This window comes from Harmonia axyridis, chromosome 1 (assembly GCF_914767665.1).
Source record: "Harmonia axyridis chromosome 1, icHarAxyr1.1, whole genome shotgun sequence".
Lineage (NCBI taxonomy): Eukaryota > Metazoa > Arthropoda > Insecta > Coleoptera > Coccinellidae > Harmonia > Harmonia axyridis.
Window position 1 is genome coordinate 43,256,948 of NC_059501.1, and position 14,666 is coordinate 43,271,613.

A 14,666-nucleotide genomic window follows, 5' to 3' on the forward strand; every position below is an offset into this window, starting at 1 on the left:
TAGTAATACAGTAAATAAAGAAAGGGTGTCCCAAAATAAACGCAATATTCAAATTTGCCGCAGTGTCCGACAAAAAAAAAAACAAATAAACAGCTGGCAGTTAAGGTAAGTAAAAATGAAGCATTACACAACAGAACAACGTGGCTTCATTATTGAACAATATTTTCAAAATAATGAAAGCTTGGCGACGAAACACATTTTCACCTTAATGGGTTTGTTAATCTCCAAAATTGCGGAATTTGGGGTTCTGGGAACCCACATGTGATTATCGAACAACAAATGCATCGTGGCACCCAAGCGAGCACTGAAAAAAAGTGCTTGAGCACTAAGCACTTGAAAAAAAAGGCTTCGAGCACTGAGCACCGATTTTCACAAAAGACTCGCGATGACTTAGCACTTTGTGAAAGTAATTCGAAATTTTGAGCACTAAGCACTAAGGTTTTTTAATTGGAATAAATATTGTTCCTATAAACATAGTAAGATAATGGACGGGTAACAGAAAAAGTTCACCAGAAATTCATAAAAGCATTTTGATTCAAAATAGTGAATTTTCGCGAATGTGCCAGATTTGTGCCATAGATGGTCAAAAGCAATAAGGTTCGACTCACTGATGATGAATCCGTTTTGAATTCCAATTGAATTTCAAGATAAAATTTGTTTTTAAAGAGATTATCACATCTTGAGTTTTTTTTTAGCGCCCCTACTGAAAAAGTATCAATCAAACCACTCCCTACCCCCCAACAAAAAACATCACCTGTTTTGATGATGTTTTGTAATAGTGCTTAAAAAAAATTTTATTCTAGTGGATAAAGACTATACAAATACATATACATATGTCAAAAAAAGACAAGAAAAAATCCCAAAAAACATTGAGTTTATTTATACTGAAGCTTAAAAATATAAAACAAAATATCACAATTCATAAAAAAGCAGGAACGGTAAAGAAATCATTTTACCTACAATAAATTCATAATAATAATACTATATAATCCTGCTTTTGGAGATAAGTCAAATCGAATAAAACGAAATGTGTGTCTATATTTACCTTATGTCTTTTTACGCTGTAGGTATCTTCGATTTATTGCGTAAGTAATCAAGGGCGTAGAAATGGGGGGATGGTGTTTTTAAGGAAAAAGTCATATAAGATGGGTCCGCAAACGCTTTGTTTTTGAGATATAGGTGTCAAAGTTCAAGGTTTTCTCTCGTAGCACCTTCCCTTTATAAGATATTCAACTTGAATTGTGAGGGTCAGGAGTGAACCATTAAAAAATTAATATGAGTCTGCCGTAGTGTTGGTCTTTACCAATTCAAATTTCTTAATTTTTTTCACAGAACGAACTGAAAAAGTCGATCTTAATAGATTGATGAATGATCCTGATGAATTATTCGAACTTCTGGACGAGATTGGTTCAGATTTTGAATTTGAAGACGATGATGATGGTGTTGATTGTTTTGACACGAATAAATCCTCCTCTGATGAAGATGAGAACAGTATCGAGTAGTTGGGTAGTTTCAAGAACACCTATAGGTATATCAGAGCTGTGCCAAAGCATTGTGCTCCCGAGCACTTTTAAAAATCGGTGCTTAGAGCTTATTTATCGAAGCACTTTGACAAAAGGCTCAGTGCTTAGTAATCCCAAAAGTGCTCCCGAGCACTGAAGTGCTCGCGAGCAATTTGGCGGATTACTAAGCACTAAGCCCTTCCGAATTTTTGTCATAACACGAATATGCGCCGACGCCTTGATGATCGTTTTACATAAACTTATTAGTCTTTGATCGTGTATTGAAATTCAATACACTATAATCTGACGCTGGCTCTTTTGTGTGAATTCAGTTCGCCACTGTCAAGGACATCATTATGCACTCAAGAGATTTACTTACTACGCCACTACCTCGTAAACCGCTTATTGGATGTCATGTATGACGTTTAAGAAGCAATTATAACATCTTATTATTTATGGATCAGATAAGTTTAATTTAATAAAAAATCAATTAATTTGATAGGCAGAAGAAGAATATGAAATTGAATTGTCAATCATATCACACGATATTTCTTATAAAATAAAGTATAAACAGTTCTATTATGATATTTTGAAATTGTACATTTCATTACTAATCTTATAGGTAAAGGAGTAAGTTATTACAATTACCATCCCCTTTTTTTTCAACAAGAAGAATTTAAATATGCATGATTGAAAGAAGTCTGACAAAGTTCGATCAAGTAGTTAGCCAGAATGTGAACGATATTAGGTTGAGTTGAACAGAAGATGTACTTAGGTGCATCACTGGACTCCGCCTATTCTCACATTTTCGAGGTTATTTTTTTTCTTTGTAAAATTATTTGTATTGATCTTGTTTTGTGGGAATAAAGTCAATTATTATTATTATTATTATATATTGAATTATTTTCTGAAAATATGAATGCTTTGCGTCGACAATTCTCACAAATCAAAATTCCTCTTTTTTTATCATATCTCTATTTTTTGATGCTTGCGTTTTATTCTGCAAGTAAATTTGGTTTTCATATCTTGCTTTTTAGTTCAAGTTTTAATATGAACCTTATTTCCATATTTTAATGAAACTATTCTGATCTCGTGAAAGAAGAACCTTTTCTGAATCTCCGATTTTGTGATTCCAGAAACGATCTATTTGATTATTTATGGATGCTAGATGTCAACCTCTTGCTAATATATTGTATTTCACGAAATAAAGTCCGAAAATATTTCTGTGATGTGTTTCCATAAAAATAAATATATAATCTGAAATATTTTTTACAGTGTTTGACATGATATTTCGAACAACCTCAATGAAATACTAAATTGGACATAATAAACTTTACAGTTTTATTGGACATTTGCCGCCTGGAATTTCCAAACTATTCGAACAAATTCAATAATGGGAATGAGTTTTCAACGGTTTGTTCATTATAGAATTTCTTCAATAGTTTGGATATCCCAGGTGTGGTGAACGTCTAATACACCTTTAAAATTTATTAGGTCCTATTCAGTATTCATGTTTCTTCAGGCAATGCTCATATTTTTGTCACTTATATAAGCTCTATTTTGTCAATGTACCCTGATTATGTCACAGTGTTGGCGAAACAATTATCGCAAATAGTAAGAAATTTGTAAAAATTCCTTCGTTTTATTATTTTATTACTCTGAAACATTTCCATCTAGGCGAGTTTCTATCTTCAGTAGGTATAAGTAAGAATATTTCAACCGAATTTCAGAAGTGATTACGGCTGTCCGCTATTACTGTCGGCACGTTTGATGATTTTATTACCCATTTTTGTTACTGCCGGGTGCACACATTTTTTCAGAATTTTTTCTATCTGAAGTTTTTTCCGAGAATCGAACCAAGTTTAGTTAAGCCGGGCCTGTATTTTCAGAATCTCGTTATACAGGGTCTTTCACGAGGAACCTCACCCATATTTATACGGGAAACTACTGAACGTATTTTCATGAAATTCAGCACTTATAAGTATTTCACGATGCTGATGAAATCTAAAATATTTTCAAGGCATGAGCACCTCCGGTTTTTCCGGAAATGACGTCAACTTCCGTTTTTCAAATTAGAACACCATTTTTTTATTGAAGAAATAGATTCCTTAGAAAATTTCAAGTTATTTTGATGTAACATTATTCAGTTTTGGTTGGAAAATTCTCTCTGAGCGGGAAAATTCGAAAAAAAAATCGAAAATAGAGCTCCGCTGAAACCAGAATAACTTCGAGGTTTTTGGATGGAAAATTTTCATTTTTTGGATTTTTCAAGATGTAAGATTGATGTATCCACTTTGAAAATCGAAATCGCGATTCATGATACAGGGGGTGAAAAAATCGCTTTCAAAGTTAGGGATGACAAAATCGTGAAAAATCAATTTTTTTCAAATTAGAACCCCATTTTTTTATGGCAGATATTGAATCAACGTTAAAAAATAATGTGAGTGTATGCATCACACCCTTGCCCCAAAGTGGATATTTTCTGAGTTATTCACAAAAAACTGTTTTTCGTCTTGAATTATGATTGTGCCGTGGACAGTCGGATCAGATCGAAAAAATGAGGTATTCAAAAATTTTTCGTTGTTCCTTTTTTTCAATGATATACAAATAAAATTCTTTATAAAGTGAAAGGGGCTTTGGAAGATCCTTACCTACTTCTTCGAGATGAATGAATTTATGCAAATGAGATTTTGAAATTTAATCCTAGACTAATGGAGGTAAGTACTTACTTTTTGATGATCATTGAGAACTCTAGTGTTCAAAACAAAATTTTATTTATCTTCGGAAAGTCCTCTACCAAATGAGAAAATATAATATTCACCCTATATTTTATTTTTTCAGTTGGAATAAGCCCAATATTAACATTTGCATAAGTCATCAACGAATTGTATCATTTTAAACACCCAGTTGATTGTTGTAGATTGATTATTAAAAATCTAGTAGTACCAGTACCAATAGAAATACAAGTATGTAGATAAAGTGAAAATACAAATACAAACTTTTAGAAAATGAAGCTACAGCTGAGGATATTTTTACATTCAATTCAATTTCTAACTATGTGGAATAGTCTGTGATTTCCGTAAAACAGAGAAAAATACTAAAATTCGATGTTTCGATAACTAAAGTTGACATTTCAAGAATTTTCATGAATAATTTGTAATTGAAATTGTATTGGTTAATGGATTTTTCAACAATCCCAACGAAAAATTAATTACAATTAATGAAATGTAAAATTTAGTTATCCAAACATCTAACTTTAGTTTCTTTTTGTGTTTTTCGGAAATCTCAGACTACTCCACAAAGTCAGAAATTCCGGTTTTTTCTCATTAAAAGTTCTTCCTCGATAATTCTTGAAGTATTCATTTTAGGTATAGGGTTGGCTTAAGTAGCCCCCACTATTTTTTACGTAGAATTGACTGAAATATAATAAATAAAAAAAAATGAAATATATAGGTTCTAATCTTGAAAATCTTGAGTTTTGATGAATTTGAGTTGTCCGAGTTCATGATCTTCTTATGAATACCCTGTACTTTTTTGGTCCGAACTGCAAAGATCCTCATATTACTACGTATTTGCACAATCGAAAAGGAAAAAGGTTTTTCGGCAGAAATATTCAGAAAAAATGTGAGTCCCCGTTGCTACCATTTTTGTCATAAGAATCCCATCATCTCATGAACCGTTGAGTTTTTTCCCAAGGTATGGCATAATTGTCATCAAAAAAACTATCTAATTATGCAATAATATACTAGGTGTGCCATTTGAAATAAGGAGGTAGTAGTATGTTCGCGGCATAACCATAAGTTGAAGAGATCTGAAAGTTTTTTATGGAGAAAAATCATCCTTTCAAACCCTTTCTGCAAATTTTCAGCACAAAATTATGATTAGTTTTCCATAACATTTAATAGGTCATCGCGGTGATTCACCCTTTATAGATAAGTATAGGGTAGTTAGGTAGGTACAAGCATAGTATAAGGAATATTATACTATGGTACAAGGTATTGACAATGAATCTTGGGAATTCCCGCAATGAATGGTTGTAGAAGGGTATTCAAAAGAGGCAAGTTGTTAATGTCAATTGGAGCGTTCAACATAATGCCAACTTATTTGTATCCGTTTATTTCAAACATTTCTAGGAAGGTTAAACCATAATTTTCAATCTCAATTTGTAAAATTTGGAAATTATGGTTAAACGTATGTCCTAACAAGTGATTGGGATATGTAGAATTATTCTTACTGTTAAGGAAACTTCTCAGATGTTCATTAATTCTGATTCCAAAAAATCTGCCTGTTAGCCCTATATATGTCACGTACAGGCTCACGCCTCTGTGATTATATGTTTATACCCTGTAGCCTACAGAATAAACTAGTGATGGGCATCCTCGGATAGAAATACTCGGTTAACCGATTTTTAAAATGCTCGGTAACATCCGAGCATCGAAATGTTCGTATCGCTAAATTCGGAGACTCGCATCTCGTCTTCGTTTGATTTCGTCATTCATATGATGTATCTACTCGTACTCGACGAGGAATCCTCGTGTACGTTTCCGATTATTTAATTTACGATTCTCGTGCTTGTAAATTAAATCGTGTTGATGATAAGAATCGAATGGGATAAGAAAGAATTAGGATTTAGGAATAACGAATAACAAAATAACTTGGACTTGATCAGCGAAAAATATGTGTGTGGGTGATTTTTTTTTTGGGAATATTTCGCTGCACTTTACCGAAAACTGAGGTGTTGTATATTTGAATTAATCGGCGTTGAATGGTAGAAACTGAAAAGGAAAAATGAAGATTAGTTGTTCCTCCAAAATATTTGAAATTTTTTCCACAAAATAGACACACAGCCACTTGATTATCAGCTTTGATGAAGTATTTCCAAACAAATGACTTGTTGGCTCCAGGACGCATTTTTATTTTCGGAAATAATTAATCATTCCAAAATGAAATTTCTTTCGTTGGAACATTCAAACTGAAAGAGACTAAAATGTATGAGAGCATATCCCCTTTTATTTTAGGGTTTATATAAGGGTTTCTAATAATTCATTAATGGCTTCGTACTTTTATGCCTTCAATTCAGAAAATGTATTATTTTGTTGAGATCACTCTGACATGCCAAATGAATATTATTTATTTACAATTTATGAAACTTCAACTCCAGTTTCAAATAAATTAGGAATAGAAACTCAATTATTCCCTAATTATTGGTGTGAATGGAATAAAAAATTTAAAGATTTCATGAATGACATAAATCTCAGGCATCAGAGTGATTTCAGACACATATTCAGCTGAGTAATGAATTGTTCCCAGTGACTGAATGATCCAAATGTCTACCAAGTGATAAAATGTGTAGTTTATTACTTAGCGCAACGTATTCGGGAATCTTTGGCTATTGCCGACGATATTTAAACATTTTCAACGCATTGAAGGTCATATCGCATAGGAGAATTTTTATTCGAATAAACATCGGATTTTTGAAATGCTCGGTTGACGAATAACCGATTATTGAAAACATCCGATTATGCCCAACACTAGAATAAACCATATTAGTTATTATTATTATTATTATATACTTTTTGGCAATAATTACAGGTTGACTTCTACACTCCTGTTTTATCATCTTTTGATAGAGTGTCTTTGTTATTTTCGATTCATTTACCGAGAATTGAATTTGTTCTAAATGAATTTCTTAAATCTTCGATCAAATTACATCAAAATTATCATCCTATTAGACCGGTAGTTTAATTTTTACTTGCTACTTCAGGAAAACTGTCCAAATAATAATTAAAATTATCCAAAACTGCACTGAATTTAAACCAAAATATTCAATTCAATGCAACTAATCCAGAACATAAATAAATGTTATATACATTACAATATAACTAATCCAAGTCACTGGAAAATAAATATATTCTCTTTATTTTTACAATAATCTTCAACACAAATGACACGTAAAAACTAAAAACTTTATAATATGCTCTCCTTTCTTTCATTAGATGATATACATAGTTGACTTATATAAAGAGTTCTTCTAATTTCAAAAATTTTAGTGATGTCAAATAATGTCATAAAAAATATTATTCTTGAAATTTGAAACTCTGTGGTACCCAGAATAAGAGATATAGGCCAAACATATGTTATATATTCGAAATCAGGGGAATAACAGCTAGTCAAATATAGAAAAATATACAGGGTGTTCCATTTGAAATAATGAAGTTGCTATCAATATGTTGCCCACTCTGTATATACTTCATTTTGTGAAATCATTTCAAAAAACAATAGTTGATTTCGAGAAACTTTTGTAGGAAACATTTTTTTTACCTCTCTCAGTAACAAAGTTAAAGGGAGGTCACCTAATGAGACTATTGAGCAGGGCCGGCGTTAGGGGTGAAACAGTAAAGCGACTGTTTTAGGCGTCTCTATCGAAGGCGGCAAATTAGCTCATTTTGTGGCCGCCTTTGCATATTTCCAAAAAAATATAGTCTTGATTCTTAAAAACAACAGTAGGTCGGTACGCTCCGCTGCGTTTATCAATATTCCCTGCAATCTCCAAACCGTCTCTAAGCCGCCTGTTCAATAAATAACACATGGTAACCAAACCAATATACGCAGCATTGCCTATTACCCTAATTGAAAGAGGGATGAATGTATTTTACAAAGACGAAAAACAACACTATCTTCGCTCTCAAATTATGTGGAAGTTGTTTACACATTCAACATACGGAAAATTCCTACGATTTTGCATTCAGGCTGTAAAATGCCAAATGTTTTCAGCGGAACACATGTTTTTAACCCCAATTAGTTTTCGAAGCTTTGCATGCCCTCCAGACCTTTGTATTTTGTGTCAGATTTTTCGTTTTTCTACGTGGCAAAACTTGTCAGCTGTTGCCATGAAATTAACACTTTTATACTATTGTATGTTTTTAATAGCATAAGACCTTCTTATGAACATGTCTTATAGGTGGAGTACAAAGAGTATATATTTTATGTAGTTAACAATCCCGCATTCTTGCTGATCCGCGGGATTGATATTTTTTATTCCGCGGATTTGCGGGATTGATATTTTAGTGCGGGAGTGGATTCCCTATTTCAAATCTTAATTCTAAATAATATAACAGACTTTCGGCAAAATATAATTCTAATTTTGAATATATCATAAATCAAAAATAATCTCAATTTAGCAAAATTACCTAGTTATATCTCTATTTTAATTTTTAGTCTGAAAAAACCATAAGAGTACCACCCGTTTTCAACTTAATTTTCAGCCACAAATAATAAACAAGTAGGAAAAAAATTTTATCATAAGATTTCGAAACTGATATAGAAACTACAAACTTTAAAATTATTTTTTTTAATTCCGATCCGACCATTTTCAACGACAATACAGTCTTTAAAAGTTTTATGACTTGACTTGATGAAGGAAAAGGACACAATATTGTGAATTTTTCTATATTCTTAAAAAATACACTCAAAAAACCGCAAAAATTTTGGTTTTTCTTCTTCATTCCTTAATTTTTCTCCAGTTGTGTAAATACTGATGAAGCTGATCCGAGAGATAGGATTTTTCTATTTGCAAGAAATTGAAACCCATTTTTCATTTTTCAATAAATTGTATCGATATAAGGTTTCAATTCTTTTCGCACCTAATTTTTTTGAAAAGTTTCTAGATTGCTTTTCGCATCGAATGAATGAAACGAATGCAACGAGAAGGTGCATATTGATTAAAGTGAAAGTGAATACAAATAATCAATAAGATATAAATATATAATGGACAGCAAGAACTATTGGTGTATCAAATTGTTAACAAATAAGAAAATTCATATCAGAAGTATTTTCCAGAAGACAAGAGATTAAAATGTAATGTACTAAGTCTGGTAACCAAAAGCATAAGGTGAGGTTGATTCGACCGCAATTAAAAGCAGATGCTCAAAAGAAACAAGGAACAACAAACCTTTCAATATTTGCACTGAAATCGAAATATAAAACTTCAGGCAACAATGAATTTCTAGAATCCAATGCATTAATCGACTGTATAAATGGAAGATCAATGGTTAAATAAAGATAATTCACAAGACTGTGTTGCGGAGATAAAAAATAAATAATAAATAAGAAAAGTTTTAGTTTGGACAAAATATATTATTGCTTTTGAAATTATCAACCAGATTTGTTTTGGAAACGGTTCAAACTTGACATCGGTGTTTTATTGAGAGATTACCTGCAACCGCAAGAGGTCATTCGTTCGGGTCATCGAAAATTAACAACTTTCTAAATGATAGATCTAACGAAGCATTTCCAATATCTCTCCTTTTGAATTAATTACCAAATGGCGAAAAAAAAAACGACTCGAAATAGCGGAAGTGCCTGGGGGCCTATATTGGATATATCCCCTAGGCCCATAATTTCTGTCGACAGCCCTGAATGCAATAAACAAATTTGATCCTTTTCGCCGTTGGCAAAAAGGCCTTAAGGGTGTTCAATACCTTGTTCATACCACTGCTATTTCAGTGCTAATTTCAGTGCATTCCAATTCCAAAGTACAGGTCGGATTCATTTCATTTTTTGAGTGAACAATGACGTGATATAGTGAACTTGAAGATCCCGTCTCGATTTCCAAAAAAAAATCGATAGTATTCCGCAAATCGAACTTTGAAATTGAACACTTTCTTTAAATGACTATTCAGCTTCAGAGAGACTTCTCATTTCAAGTAACTCATCCACAAATGTTCAGTGATATTATGTGTTTTGAATTGGTGCAAAAATTTTTTTAAAATTGCTTGATTTGCTCTAATTGTAGATGATTTTCATATGGAATTATGCTTTTTGGAACGCCTCCCAAAGGTTTACGCCTTTTTGCAACATGAACGCCAATAGAATCTTGGACTGTATTTTATGGCTCGAGATGAATGACACTTTTATGATTTACGAGGGTAGGGTTTCTCTGATTGGCTAAAATTGTGTACATTACTAGTTTATGACAATATTGCACTGAAGAATAGGGAAAGGTAGAAAACTTGTTATGAAATCATTGTTAGAATTAGAAACGATACTGTTCCTAAAATATATATGCTAGCTGATTTTATTCGTAATGATGTCTGGAGAAGTACATTTTGAGCGTTTAGTATCATAAAGAAAATTTCAAAAGTCATAAAGAAATTAAGATGAAAAAAAGGTATCTGGATTTTTGCCGAAATATGGAAAATTATTAATATTTCAGAAATCTGACAGAAAATTCTCAAAAAAAAAAATTTCTTTTGAAAAACTCCCTATTCCCGAAACTCTATCTACAATATTTACCATTTAAATTTAACCCTGAAAATAGGCAATTCTTGATTAAAAAAATTTTCTCGTACTTCCTTCATTAATATTAACTTGAAAAAATTTATAGTAAAAATTTTTCGCTTCGTGAAGCCATTCTTGTATACATACCTCCTTGAAAATTTCATGTCATAAAAGTTTAAGATTTTGCAATATTTTTTTTAAATAATCTTTTTCGTTAACTCAACTCTCTTGATTTATTGCCCTAGAGAAAGAGAACAATATACATCTCTTTCAACTCGAAGAGTTGAACGTTAAATCGTTATTCCAAATTTGAATTTAAAGCAAAGAATTGTGAAAAATATTGAGAATTTTTCTACCTGAAGTAAAAGAAATATTACCAATTCAAAAGATGATTGAATCGAATATTACTTATCTTCACCTATAGCCAATAAGAGTATTGCTGATTCCTATAAGCAATTATTTATATGTATATTATATTTCCTTGAGATATTATGAAAATTGTATTCTCTCGGAGATAATAGATGGGAGAATTCCAAGAGGAATGCAAGTTCGCGAGCCAGAATCTTGAACTTATGCTTCAACGCGTAGGGCTTTCCCTCGCTTACCAAAAAAAGTTCTTGAAATTTAAATACACTTATAAAATATTTTTTCTCCGATTGACAACAAATTTCAATTTTGCAGACACATATCAATCAGTAAAGTATTACTTTTCCTGCCTACGCAGCAAAGTAAGTACTTTCATGCTTAGGCATCATCAGAAATGATTAATGGGAAAAAAAAATTTCAAACTACAATTATTATGGACATATACATTTCCATGACAACCAACCATACGAACAATTGCAATTTGTATGAAATTTCATTTCAATTTATCACTACAAAAAAAATTAAAAGATCAATACTTATACATGGCCGAGCGAGTTTATCCGATTTGAAAAAATTATTAAATATTGAACTTAGATGAGCTGAATATATCTGTAAAAACCCCAAGTGTTCCGATAGACAGAACAAAATACAATCTTTTTTTTCTATTCTGTTACTCTTTTCTTATTGCCTTCACTAATTTTTTTACGTGTCAAATGTCAAATAATCATTTTGAATTTCAGTAGAATATCAGAAATTCTCATCCAAATAAACAAACCGACAACAATAACCTAATAAATCACATGTCTTATATTCCTATACCCACTTTTGTGGTCTCCAAAGGCGCATAAAATGAGAACTCAAAAGCTTCTCGAATTTTTCATTCTAGAAATCTCAATATGCACTATTTATGACTTTCTCTGTGAAATCATACACTCAGAGATAATCATATATTTTTTTCTATTATCCATATTCGATATACGTCCATGACAGTGGTTCATTGTCATTTCTGTATTCACAATATTTACAGTAATTATCTTATTTAGTAATATATAACTAAACAAATATAACAAATTTTCCTTCTTTTGAAGAAGTTTTCCAAAGAATTTTGCTTACTCATAATAAGATTGTGATATATAAGGTTGTTACATATAATGGATATTCCTTCTGGGGGGTATATATCCCCCTTACCCCCCCCCCCTAGGATACGCCACTGTATCTTAACTGAACTGAATTTCTAAAGTTTACATAAACACAAATTTACTCTTTGCTGGGCTTCATCGAGAGTTGAGATTTTATTAGGGGCAATAAATACCAAACAGGCGGTTCTTCAACTTGAATGGGTGTGCCAGGTACAAATCTACCAAAAATTTTCGGGTAGCTCCATCTAGCGGAATTGCAGTTTCAGCGCAAAGTAGTCTACAACCTTAAGTCTTAAGATGGTGGGAGATCATTGGAATAAATAGCTCGAACACTAAACAGAGCAACAATAACTGAGTAACGCTTATTTTCCTTAACAATATACCTACAGTCATAGCATAGTATAAGGAAAGGATAGTAAGCCAGTGTAGTGCTTTTTTCGATTTTGTTGATGTTGAGCGCCATCTAGTTGCACTCACGTTAAGCCTCGAATTTTACTCTCAAAAAATTGGTCCGTAAAGTGGAGCCCTCTGAAAGAATTGGTGTTATTTTGAAGAACTAAAATATTTGAAATAGAGTGGTCAGAAGATTTCTATATTTTGATATTTTTTCTGCTCTACAATAAGAATTTACGCCAGTGGCGTGTATTTGTGATAAACAAGTACAATGCTACAAGTTATCATGAAATCACTAATCAGGTCCAGTCGTCATGAAATGATATCTCTAGGTTTTTTCAGGATTTATGAATGGAATAAACTCCATTTTCCGGGATATCGATATTGCAATTGAATGTATTTGAAGAATATTTGATTGATATTGTCTTGTTATAGATTGAGTGAGAATAGGTAAAGTTTCTATCAACATTAATTTCCTAATGTCGTAAGTTCCAATGAAATTTCTCAAAAGCTATATTTAGCATTTGACAGTTGGTTTCGATCATTTTTTCCCAACCTTTTACGATTCTTAGAGTTATGTATTTTATTATTCGACTGTAATAATATTTTCTGACCGAAAAATCAGCCCATGTTTTTATGAATATTTGAAGAAAAGTTTACCTTAAACAACCAAATTATATTGAAATATCTCAATGATGTTGAAAATAAATAAAATCATGTTTTATTTTTATATTTACCTTATATTTAAAATTGAAATGAATATTTTTGGGTTGTAGTTTGTCGATTGAACATATCAATGGATTTTTCATATAGCTCAGGAGCTTGAAATATTAGAGGTTTCCTAGTAATACATCTTTTTCGGTAAAAATGAAGGAAAAAACTTGAAAATTGGAAAATTCAGTTTTAATATCAAATAAAAGAAATTTTATAAAGAAAAGTTCAAGAGTTGGTAGAGACAGATGGAATTTTAGTTCTTCTATACATACTAAGCAAATAGCCATCTTAGTGCTGTGCAGTTTTTTATAAAGTAAATAAGCTACTTTATTAAATCCAAGCTCAACCATTAACGAAGAAAGAACTGAAAATGATTTTTTAAATCAAAATCGTTGTTATCCGTGTTTAATTAAAACTTTTAGCTCTCTGGTTAACATCAGTTCTACAAGATCTTGTTCTAAATCTGTTATTTATCCAGCATTTGAGAAAGGACCTATTGCCTCAATCCCTTCAATATTCAAGTAAATGGTAACAAGTGAGTATCAAGGTGAATTTAGATGTCAGAAATACATTAAAGAATTTAGCTACGACCAGGTCAGAAGCTTTCGATTTCTAATTCAATAAAAATTTAGAGAGATTTCCTCAATTTTTACTGAATTAGAAATCAAAAGTTTCTGATTTTTTTTTTGTTCTTGGAAGGAAACAATATGATGTATTTTTTCGATACTCTCTATCATTTGAATTCAACCTGCACCAATTCTTCACAAAATAATTTTCTATGGGAATAAAGCTTTTCCGATATAAGACACTATACGATATTGATGAGGGTTATTGAGTCTCAGTGCTGCCCTGGTGATAATGAATTTCATGCTTTGAAAAGCACACAGTTTCAGTCAATAAAACCTTGTAATCATGAAGATACTGAGCGAATGCTCTTGCAACCATCAATAAAATCATTATGAATTAACTGGCAATTATTTCTTTGAAGTTGGCAAAAATAACAAATTAGGTACCGAGACCCATATATTTGATGGTTTCCTTGTCACTATATATAAAAACCGTGTAGCAACTTGCAACGGATAAAAAATGTGGACTCAAAAATTCATTGACAGAAAGGCTTATTCAAGATCGACTCAAGAATCAAATCCCAATACAATACAGAGAATGGAAATCCCACAATAAGCATTCAAAATTAGCATTGTTACAAATTACATCTGCAACAGAGTCTACCTGCAAGCCCATTCCTTATACTATGCTGCAAGGTAGTCAGCCA